We start from the raw sequence: 12,326 nt of genomic DNA on the forward strand, positions 1-12,326 counted from the left end.
TCCCAAACGCCGTTCGTGTAGGTGTAGTGGAACTGGAACGGGCTGTAGGTCCATGGTGACTGGTGTTAGCGGGAGTGCCTGGGCAAAATCAGTTCCAAGCACTGGACGACCAACTCCAGTTGCCAGCGTTCGGGAGACAAAATGGCTGCCATCCATTGTCCCGACCACGTGCGTTCGCATGCACGAAATGGCGGCCACCCAGTGGAGCATTCTATTAATTAGTTCCTTTGCGTTTTTTTACACCAGGCTGAAAGTTAATAGCCAGTTATAATAAACAGGCTCCTAAAAAGGTGAGCAAATTTTCTTGCAATTCTTAACTTCAATTTTGCTATTTAAGTAGAACTACTAGCACCTAGATGGCTGTATTATTTATGTCTTTCATAAAATCCTGAGGAAAGAAAAATACTATAGAAGAAGGTTTGGAAGCCACCTTAAAGGGCCCCACATGCTCAGATTTTAGAGCCTATATCCAAAATGCTCTATAACATGTGAGTGAGATTATATATATATATATATTTTTGAACTCCTTTTCGATATTAGTAAAACATATTGCACTAAATTCTCTGTATATTTTCTTCCTTTACATATGTCTATATACCCCATACAAGATAAAAGGGGTAAGTAACATTAAATAGCGCTGCACTCGTACTTGTGTGTTTAGGAGGTGGGGCACATCACCTAAACATAGAGTTTGTTTGGTTCACTTATTGCATATTACACCTATTAGCAGCCACAGCATGTAATGGAAATTAGTTTAACCCTTGCAGTGCTGAATGTGAGCGCCATTCGTACGGACGTCATTATTTAGGGGGAAATTACCTGCGGAGGTAAATATGTTTTTTCTTCTTTTTTTCACATTGCTCCCTTAATGATCCACATTCACTGGGGTGAGGTTACAAGAGGCTATCACTGTCAGGGATTTAAGGGGTTTCATTTTTTTATAATTTAGATATCAATTAGATTTGTGCATTTGGTTTCAAATAAATTGCAATCCATCCGAATTTTGGGTGATCCGCAATTCGCCAGAATTCCTCAACTCCAAATGGACGAATCCTGCAACAAACAAAATGGGCAATGGACGAGCTGTTTAGTTTGTTACGTGATTCTGAGTTCATGACACCAGAAAAAGGGAGAGGGCGTGGAGAAGAAGCAGCATTTTTGTGTGTTTTGCAGCATACTAATAGGCGTATTTTTGCACCATATCAATTTGTCTGAAATAGTTCTCCAAAATGATCGCATGGGCGAAATTATTCCTCACTGAAGCCACACGAGTGAAATTCAATTTGTCAAAATTTAGATTTTTTTTTTCCCCCTGGGTGCACTGTTTTTTTTTTTTTCGTGCACAAGTCTAATATAGATATAATCTGCACAATTACACGTTTACATTCAGGTAATTATATACATTGTGCGCCCTGTGCTGGCGCAATGCGCAGACTGATAGATATACTTACCTGAAGAACACGCCTGCAGATTGTATCAGCGTGTCACATCACGGGACACACATCTTCCTCCTGGTCACCTGGCGGACAGGTTCTGCCACGCAGTGTTGGGATAACGGAGAAACATGGTCACTCAGCGTGTGGGATTAATTACAGGACATTTTAGCCAATATTTTAGCGCTTAATCAGTGTCAGTATATTGGCAGCCCTGACTGGCTACTCTGTGGGGCATTATCCTGGCATGAATGCGCGGTAGGATGAGATGCCCCTATTCCTAGTTATCATGTTAATTATGTCACTGGCATGCCCCCCCCCCAGCTGATCTGACCCGTTGGTGTTAAATGGTTCATATCCACCCAATGTGCCGCCCGTTATTTAAACTCATGTCATTGTACAAAGCACTCATTCTGCAGCCACAAAATGTAGTTATATGGAAAGATTACACATTTTAATCTAAATTATCCAAGATGGGAACATTTGTCAATTCTTCACAATTCACTGTTTAGTGAATATACCCCTAGGAGTCCAATGAGCTATAGTAGGTGATACTTGTCCCAAGAGCTAGCAATCACATGATGTGATTAGCAGAGAAAACTTCCAGCTGTAAATGTGATCACAGTACACCCCCATATCAGGAGCAGTGTTTGGCAGGGGATGAGATCCCAGTGATGTCACCAGGCTGCAGCCAATCCCAGGCTGAGTGAGTGTTTTTGGGAGCTGGTCACAGTGTCCCCAGCTCCCTGGCCTCTCCCCCTGACATTCAGTGACAGCTCACACTCAGTCCAGGAGAGAGCAGGGACAGGGGGGGGACACAGCACATTCTGGGACTTGGTAAGTTGACTTTCTAACTCTCTCTCCCTCTCCTGTTGGATTTAGGGGTGAAGGCTCAGAGAAGGGGTTCAGTCTGAGCACAGAATCTAAAACTGATATTCTGAGTGTTACAATGTATAGAGCAAACTTGGGAATTTATCAATGTTAAATGTGGGGTGCACAGCATTACTATATCTACAGAGTGGGGTACGAAATATTACTATATCTATAGATTGGGGTACTGAACATTACTGTATCTAAAGATTGGGGTACTAAATATTACTGTATCTATAGATTGGGGTACTGTACATTAATCTATCTATAGTGGTGGGTACTAAATATTACTGTGTCTATAGATTGGGGTACTGTACATTAGTGTATCTACATAGTGGGGTGCATGCACCTCACTACCATAATTTAACCCCCTCTCCAAACAGACTGTGAGACACAGACCTGTAAACACTGGGGTTACACTTTTTTCAGATTTAGTAATGCTATACATTTTGGGGTGAAATCAGTAATTTTAGAATCTGCTATATTTTGTGTTTTGTGACCATTTGACTTGTTTTATTGTGCAGGTAATGTGTTTATATGTTTTTCATATTCTAAATGTTATTAAATATTTGTAAACATGTGTCTATATGAAATATAAATATATATAAAAGCAGACATGTGTTGGTAATGGTAACAATGATGAAATCATGTTGTATGAGACGTGGTTGACTATTGAATTTATTTGATATTTGATATCAGTCGCACGGTCTATTCACTGTATGCTCCTGATAGGATTTCAGTATATATATATATATCACTCATAGCAGCAGTCTGATAATTTTACAGAAAACGTTGTGAGTTCTTAGAACTGTTACCCAGTAGAGATGGTAAGGGCTGAGTTCTGTTATAGAAACACAGCATGCAGAATGGGCTTTAGGAATAAACATCGTTGTCATTTATTGTCGACAAAATATTTGTATTATAGCCAATTAAATGTGTTCAATGAAAAGAAAAAAAAAATATATATACTCTGCACTAACTCAATATCTCACGTTACATATTGTAAAATATTCCGATCTGTCTGTCTAGCTCACTATGTATCTATTTATACACTTGTTAATTTTACATTTACTTTCAGTCACTACATCTTTTATATGTCTGACTATCTATATCTCAGCGGCTTTGTCTGTTTATCTCTAGGTCTTTTTGTACATACCTTTTCATTTGCTATTTACTGTCTCTCTGCGTTAATTTGTCTGTATCTAAATCTCTACATCTGTCTCTTTGTTTCTCTGTCATCTATTTTCCTCTACATACCACCCAACCATCCGTCCACCTAACCATTCACCCACCCAGCCAACCAGCTGTCCATCCACCCACCCAACCATCCATTGACCTGTCAACCCAACCATCCATCCATCCATCCGCCCGTCAACCCAACCATCCATCCATCCGCCCGTCAACCCAACCATCCATCCATCCGCCCGTCAACCCAACCATCCATCCATCCACCTGTCAACCCAACCATCCATCCATCCACCTGTCAACCCAACCATCCATTCATCCATCGACCTGTCAACCCAACCATCCATCTGCCCGTCAACCCAACCATCCATCCGCCTGTCAACCCATCCATCCATCCGTCCGTCAACCCAACCATTCATCCATCCACAAATACATCCATCCACTCAACCATCCATCCACTCAACCATCCATCCATCTGTCCAACCATCCATCCTTCCATCCACCTGTTAACCCACCACCACACATCTCTTTCACAGTCTGAATATCCATATATCGCACAGATCTTTGTGTATCACTCCCAGTACTATTGCTGTATGATAATTAGTATCAGTAGAACAGGCAATGTGCTGTACATTGGGAAATAGGAGCACTTAGCTGCGATAGACTGTCTTGGGTAGTTGTTCGTGCTGGGTGGCAATGATGGTTTGTTTATAAACATACAGATACATGTATACGTACACTGTGTAGGACAGGATAGAGCCAGGGGATTGAGAATACACCCATTATTATTCAGAGTGATTAATGTTCCATCATTACGTTAGTAAACACTGTCACACTCAGAGAGGTCGCGCTCACGCTCATTTCCCTTCTTTGTTTTGCTCTTTTTCGTTTCTCACTTTTTAAAAAACAATCCCAGGATTACTGATCATGCCGTAAATTGTCAGAGATTAAAGCAAATTAGAATTTCTGACATTTTATACGTTAGCGAATAGCCCTGGTCCTTCGTGTTTCCAATAAGAGCATTAAAAACACTTACTTTTCCATCGTTACGGTATACATTGGAGGAAACTATGCATTAATCGTGTTTATTTGGATGAATGTAATCGTGTTTATTTGGATGAATGTAATCGTGTTTATTTGGATGAATGTAATCGTGTTTATTTAGATGAATGTAATCGTGTTTATTTGGATGAATGTAATCGTGTTTATTTAGATGAATGTAATCGTGTTTATTTGGATGAATGTAATCGTGTTTATTTGGATGAATGTAATCGTGTTTATTTAGATGAATGTAATCGTGTTTATTTGGATGAATGTAATCGTGTTTATTTAGATGAATGTAATCGTGTTTATTTGGATGAATGTAATCGTGTTTATTTGGATGAATGTAATCGTGTTTATTTGGATGAATGTAATCGTGTTTATTTGGATGAATGTAATTGTGTTTATTTGGATGAATGTAATCGTGTTTATTTAGATGAATGTAATCGTGTTTATTTGGATGAATGTAATCGTGTTTATTTGGATGAATGTAATCGTGTTTATTTGGATGAATGTAATCGTGTTTATTTGGATGAATGTAATCGTGTTTATTTAGATGAATGTAATCGTGTTTATTTGGATGAATGTAATCGTGTTTATTTGGATGAATGTAATCGTGTTTATTTGGATGAATGTAATCGTGTTTATTTGGATGAATGTAATCGTGTTTATTTGGATGAATGTAATCGTGTTTATTTGGATGAATGTAGTCGTGTTTATTTGGATGAATGTAATCGTGTTTATTTGGATGAATGTAATCGTGTTTATTTGGATGAATGTAATCGTGTTTATTTGGATGAATGTAATCGTGTTTATTTAGATGAATGTAATCGTGTTTATTTGGATGAATGTAATCGTGTTTATTTGGATGAATGTAATCGTGTTTATTTGGATGAATACTCTGATTAATGAGACACAGACCTGGAAGTGACACCCGTATTTAATGGTTTTTATAGGTGATCCGTAGGATCTGATATCATATAAAAATATTCAGAAATGACTGGAATGTGCGCAGCGGAAGCTTGGTGAGGGGAGACAGAAGAGTATGTGTACCTTGTTGCTTTGATGACTCCCAGTAATGGAAAGGGTAATAACTGTAGGATTTTGTGGACACCCGGAGACAGGGACATAGGACCTCCTTGTACCGTGTTGTGCAATGCGCTATACTTTATTATGGGGATTAGACGGTCCCTTTACTCTAGAATCTGTAAATCTAGAATCTGTATAGTATACTTTAATGTTGAAACGTCACTTCGCTAGAAATTACACCAATTGAATAAAACTCAGAAAATCACCTATAACTTGTGTTAACATTTTTGTGAAGTGATGGTCCATGTGAGAGATTCACCATATGACATCATAAACTAGTTCAGAGAAGGCACAGCCTTGGCACACAATGCAAATGATGAGAAGAAATAGAAACATTGTATCATTTCTCATCTTCTCTGTGTGCCCTGTTTGTGCTGATTGCCAGGTGTAATGGGTGGAGCTTATAACAATGATTGACAGGGAGCTAAGATGGAGGCGCCCAGTTACAGGATGAAGAGGTGTTGATTTCTACATTGAATTTTATTTTTCACACCTCATGACCGGTAGTGATGCCCTTTTTGTAACCTGTCAGATCACATCCGTTTGTTACAGACATGTTTCCCAAGTCAGACATGTTATCCATAAACTAATTAGAATTAGGAAGATAATCGGTGCCACTGGGTACGGGGTGGGATTTCAGAGAAGGGGAAGACTTTCTTTGTATCTATTTCACTCACCGTCTCCTTCCCAAATTCTTCAACATCACATTTATAAAATATTGTTTATTGTATTCTTTCAGGGACGGATATTCCCCTCTAATGGGCACTTGAAACCCTCGAAGGTTTATTTACTAAACAGTGAACTATGGTGCATTACCTCTCCATATATACCTTACTGCGATAGCATTCATTCTTGTGATTTTTGTAATTAGTCAGATTAGTAGAAAGATGTTTCAGAAATTTTAGCCGGTCATGTGTTTCTGCTTTGAAAATTTCATAATATGCAACAGTTTGGGGGATTATTCACAAACCAGAAACCGACAATTGATGAAAACGAAAAAATTTAAGCCCAGATAGTCAGACTGAAAACTGATTGAATTGTGGGAATTTTTGTCTATTTCAGCCTAAAATGTTCAATTTCCATATCAATTCAACACAAAGTCAGCTTTTGGTCTAAACTCTGCATTTAACATTTTTAATTAATCAAATTGTCCCTCTTACTGAATAATACCTTATAGTCTTTAATTATTATTATTAATATTTTCTTATTTATATAGTGCCAGTAAAATTCCGTAGCGTTGTACAATGGGTATAATGTCGAGATTTATTTTTAAAAGCCGTAATATCTCGGTTTCTGTTAAACTGTCAATGTAAATTAAGCTCCAAAACTAAATCCATTGCTCAAAATATTAAAATTCTTCTATAGAAACATGTAATTCCATGGGGCCACGAAACCTCTCTCTGAGTTAAAATGGCCGCCTCGTGACTTAACCACACTAATTACACTCTTTATTATTACTGCAACTCTTATAGCAGGCAATACATCATGGGAACTGTAGTTTGGTAGCAGATGGGGTGGGGCTATATTTTGGCTATCTCTGCTACAAAGACTCAACAACGAAACAACAAGATATCCTGGTGATTCTGCACTCTCGATCTTGTCTTCATCTCAAGTCCTTGGGCCAGGTCTTCGCTAAACATCCTGGTCTCTTTCCATTTAGAGATGATTTGGTGTTGTTGTCCTAATGACCTTCTCATTGACAAACCTACAGTACACGAAGGCCCACAAATGTCCAAAATGGCTTCTGGTGACTCTTAAAAATGAAATGTTACTGATGGCTCTTACCCTTTACGTTATATGTGAATATAACACTTTTCTTGGAAAAGATACACTTAGTTTTACAATAATTATTTCTTCCTCCTAAATGCTACAAATGTGTGTAAAATTCTGCTCTGCTTCGTAAATATGCCCAATATTAATGAAATGCCTTCAAGTCCTTAGGCTTTTCTTCCAGTGTTTGAATACTTCGTCTTGCTCTTTTGTGGATGGAGCAGCAAACATTCTGGGGAAAGTCTGTGTTTGCAAATTCTGTTAGTATCATATTGGTTGGACTAGATAGCTCCCAACACCTTCTTTGTACAAAAGCCAGCCTGGAGCAGAAGACCTTTTTTTCTAGTGTCGAGGAATCGGTTTTTCATGAAATATCCTATGTTTAGTTGTTGAATGGAGACCTTTTCAATAAAGTGCATCAAGACACTTGTTACATTCATTGACTCTCAAAAGTATCTTTCAGTAATAGTTTGGCTTAATATGTATTGTGTCAACGTAGGTCATACTTGAAGAATATGCTTCAAGTCTGCGTTGTCAAGGAAAGGTGCAGGTGGTTGGACCAATGTCAACAGGATGTCTTCTCTTTTAAGTGAAGGAGGTAGAGCACTACGGTTTTTCTAAGTTATAGAAGAGCTTGATAGAAGGATGACTCCCTGACTGTCTTTTTTTTGGCAGTAGTGTTGTAGATAACTGTCCACCACATTGTATATTTAGACATAGACATCTCAAAAGCATATTTGCTGCACATATTGCTTTGGTGGAAGAGTAAAACCCTCCATAAAATGTATGGGGAGCTAAAATCTGATTCTTTATTCACACACCATAAGAAGAGACACATCTCCAGACAGTCGCAGATACACGAGTCTTCTTTATTAGACATCAATAAAAAGGTATGTAAATGGGGGAAGAGTAGGCCCACAAAGGACTTTTACGCTTGTTTAAGATGTTTGTAAGATAACAGCCAATGGTTCATCATATTTTTTTCCTGAAGAGAAGAAGACTTTTCGGATACACTTGAAAGTTGAGTTGAGGTACAGTAGTAGAGCTTCTTGTAGCTTCCTAAACCAATTATGGATATCTACTGGCATAGGTAATTATTGTTTGTTTGTTTTTTTAATCCCAAGTAGGAGACTATATTGAGGAGAATGGGGCAGTAATATGTTTCAAACAATGGGAGAAAAGACAAGTGTGTGTAGAACAAACTTGACCAAGGATGGACAGAGCTGGTAGTCAGTGCCATGTGACATTGTCTAACAGAGAGTGTCTTGTGTGTTATGAAGCCAAGTTTCTCATTATAGAGGAAACACCACAACACAAAGTCATTTCATGATCTTACGAGAATTGTCCGGAGCCAAACATTGACACAGATTCACTGTGGGATAAGGATAGAAAGTGGCTGCTTTCCCGCACAGCCGTTTATGTTTGAGCCAATATTGTTCTACGACTGCTCCATTTTTTTTCCTGTTTACTCTCTCTTAATGTACAAAAAAGAGATGTAAGGGTGCACTTTTCCAACAAAGGCCTTCATTTAATATTTTTGGCTAGGCTTTTCAAATGATTTATCTACAGCCATCACAATTAAAGTCTAAAAAATAGAAGAAAACATTTTGAGGAATAAAAAGTGTAAGAAAGACAAGTTATTTGTGTTCATCACAGAAAAAGAGGATAAAGTCCCCATTGTACAAAAAAATGGAGTAACAGCTTTATACAATAAGAACAGGGTGAATTCACACTACGTGAGGTTGTAAATAACTGTTGTAGATAAAGACACTGACCAGCAGACATTGATCGTGAAGATTCAAATTCAAAGTTTTCACGCTTACAAATGAATAGATTCTCATTGCTTTATAACAGCCACATTGTACGTGGAGCGTTACTGCCTCAAATTGTGACCATATTGCAGTAATTTAAGTTGTCTTGATACCAACTCTAAAATTATACATTTTCTGTTTAATTAAGTTTCTAGATTGGTCAAGTCTTGGAGAACATCTAACGTGTTTCCTCTCCGCCACCCAAAACAGAGAGTGTTTGGGGGTGCTCTGTTGCTCTGTTTTTGGTTTGTGTATAATCGTGTCATGTAGCACATCTAGCAAACTATAATAAGTATGGTTATAATAATAATAATATAATATTGTAACATCCCCTGTAATTTGTAGGGGTAATGGGGGGTTAATAATTCCTTACCAGGAAAGGTTAAAGGATCTTAACATGTATAGCTTGGAGGAAAGACGAGATAGGGGGGATATGATAGAAACATTTAAATACATAAAGGGAATCAACACAGTAAAGGAGGAGACTATATTTAAAAGAAGAAAAACTACCACAACAAGATGACATAGTCTTAAATTAGAGGGACAAAGGTTTAAAAATAATATCAGGAAGTATTACTTTACTGAGAGGGTAGTGGATGCATGGAATAGCCTTCCAGCTGAAGTGGTAGAGGTTAACACAGTAAAGGAGTTTAAGCATGCGTGGGATAGGCATAAGGCTATCCTAACTATAAGATAATGCCAGGGACTAATGAAAGTATTTAGAAAATTGGGCAGACTAGATGGGCCGAATGGTTCTTATCTGCCGTCACATTCTATGATTGTATAATACTTTGATGCCAGTTGCACTCCTCGCTCATTAGGCTTGGCTGACTGAAGACTGATAGGAGTTGCAGTCTGGTGATGTAGCACAAGGACAATCAGATTATTGTTACAAAGTAAAGATTTAATTCGCTAAACCTGAGAACAGCGGAGAATTGACAAGAGTGACACATTTCACAACAAAACATTAAAGTTGAAAACATTAGTAACTCGGTTACTTTTCCAATTCTATTATTTTAGCTTAAAATTTACAATTCTCTTCTCGATTCTCCCCAATTTCCAGATTAGCGAATAAACTCTTGTGATTTGCTTTGAAAGGCCATGCAAATCTGAAGGAGACATACTTGCGTTTTTGCCCGCACGAGGGTGCCCCTTTAACTCTATCTTTTGGAATATTTCACGGCTTGCTCACCGGGGGAAATAAAATGACGTTTCGACTCTGCAATCCCAGGAAGGATGTGAGTGTAAAGAGGATATGCAGTCCTACTATAGGGGGGCCTGCTAGCTCCAAAACACTAAAGGGTGCGGGATGAACGACGTGACGCCCCAGTGTCTGAGACTTTTGGGAGTTTGTGATGTATCAGGAAGGGCTCCTTCCTTCCTCCTGACTTAGTCCTACAATACGTTAAATGCCTTAAATATTTTCCTTTGCAGGAGCGTGATTAGACATCGGAAGTAACCGTAACGTTATCAAGCCAGTCGCTTATAGAATATTTATTAATTACAAGAACATAGATATTCGTATATGTTGATATTGTTTAATAGTTTTATTTCTAATAATCTGCCCTAACTTACTATCTGACAGGTGCACGTGGGACGCAAGTGGTACGGCATGTGACAGGGACACGTCAATGTATACATGTACACCGGTGCTGACATGTTTAATGCCAAAACACCTCACGCATACACAGAGCACTGCAACCCCCCTCACCCATACACAGAGCACTGCAACCCCCCTCATCCATACACAGAGCACTGCAACCCCCCTCATCCATACACAGAGCACTGCAACCCCCCTCATACATACGCAGAGCACTGCAACCCCCCTCATACATACGCAGAGCACTGCAACCCCCCTCATCCATACACAGAGCACTGCAACCCCCCTCATCCATACACAGAGCACTGCAACCCCCTCATACATACACAGAGCACTGCAACCCCCCTCACCCATACACAGAGCACTGCAACCCCTCTCATCCATACACAGAGCACTGCAACCCCCCTCATCCATACACAGAGCACTGCAACCCCCCCATACATACGCAGAGCACTGCAACCCCCCTCATACATACACAGAGCACTGCAACCCCCCTCATCCATACACAGAGCACTGCAACCCCCCTCATACATACACAGAGCACTGCAACCCCCCTCACCCATACACAGAGCACTGCAACCCCCCTCATCCATACACAGAGCACTGCAACCCCCCTCATACATACGCAGAGCACTGCAACCCCCCTCATACATACGCAGAGCACTGCAACCCCCCTCATCCATACACAGAGCACTGCAACCCCCCTCATACATACGCAGAGCACTGCAACCCCCCTCATACATACACAGAGCACTGCAACCCCCCTCACCCATACACAGAGCACTGTAAACCCCCTCATCCATACACAGAGCACTGCAACCCCCCTCATACATACACAGAGCACTGCAACCCCCCTCATCCATACACAGAGCACTGCAACCCCCCTCATCCATACACAGAGCAATGCAACTCCCCTCACCCATACACAGAGCTCTGCAACCCCCCTTATACATACGCAGAGCACTGCAACCCCTCTCATACATACACAGAGCACTGCAACCCCCCTCACCCATACGCAGAGCACTGCAACCCCCCTCACCCATACACAGAGCACTGCAACCCCCCTCACCCATACACATAGCACTGTAACCCCCCTCATCCATACACAGAGCACTGCAACCCCCCTCATACATACACAGAGCACTGCAACCCCCCTCATCCATACACAGAGCACTGCAACCCCCCTCACCCATACACAGAGCACTGTAACCCCCCTCATACATACACAGAGCACTGAAACCCCCTCATACATACACAGAGCACTGCAACCCCCTCATACATACGCAGAGCACTGCAACCCCCCTCATACATACGCAGAGCACTGCAACCCCCCTCATACATACACAGAGCACTGCAACCCCCCTCATCCATACACAGAGCACTGCAACCCCCCTCATCCATACACAGAGCACTGCAACCCCCCTCATCCATACACAGAGCAATGCAACCCCCCTCACCCATCAACAGAGCACTGCAACCCCCCTCATACATACGCAGAGCACTGCAACCCCCCTCATACATACACAG

General features: G+C 40.4%; 1 protein-coding gene across 2 annotated transcripts in view; it reads left to right on the top strand.

Annotated features, from left to right (window-relative positions):
* Positions 1 to 2,189: 2,189 nt before the first annotated feature.
* Positions 2,190 to 12,326, top strand: part of PRX (periaxin) — a 43,977-nt gene continuing 33,840 nt past the window's right edge. For both annotated transcript variants that reach the window (XR_010085270.1, XM_063431113.1), the window contains exon 1: positions 2,190 to 2,270. The gene's annotated coding sequence lies outside the window, so the exon portion shown is untranslated. The remainder of the gene's footprint in view (positions 2,271 to 12,326) is intronic.

Source organism: Pelobates fuscus, chromosome 9 (genome assembly GCF_036172605.1).
Source record: "Pelobates fuscus isolate aPelFus1 chromosome 9, aPelFus1.pri, whole genome shotgun sequence".
NCBI lineage: Eukaryota > Metazoa > Chordata > Amphibia > Anura > Pelobatidae > Pelobates > Pelobates fuscus.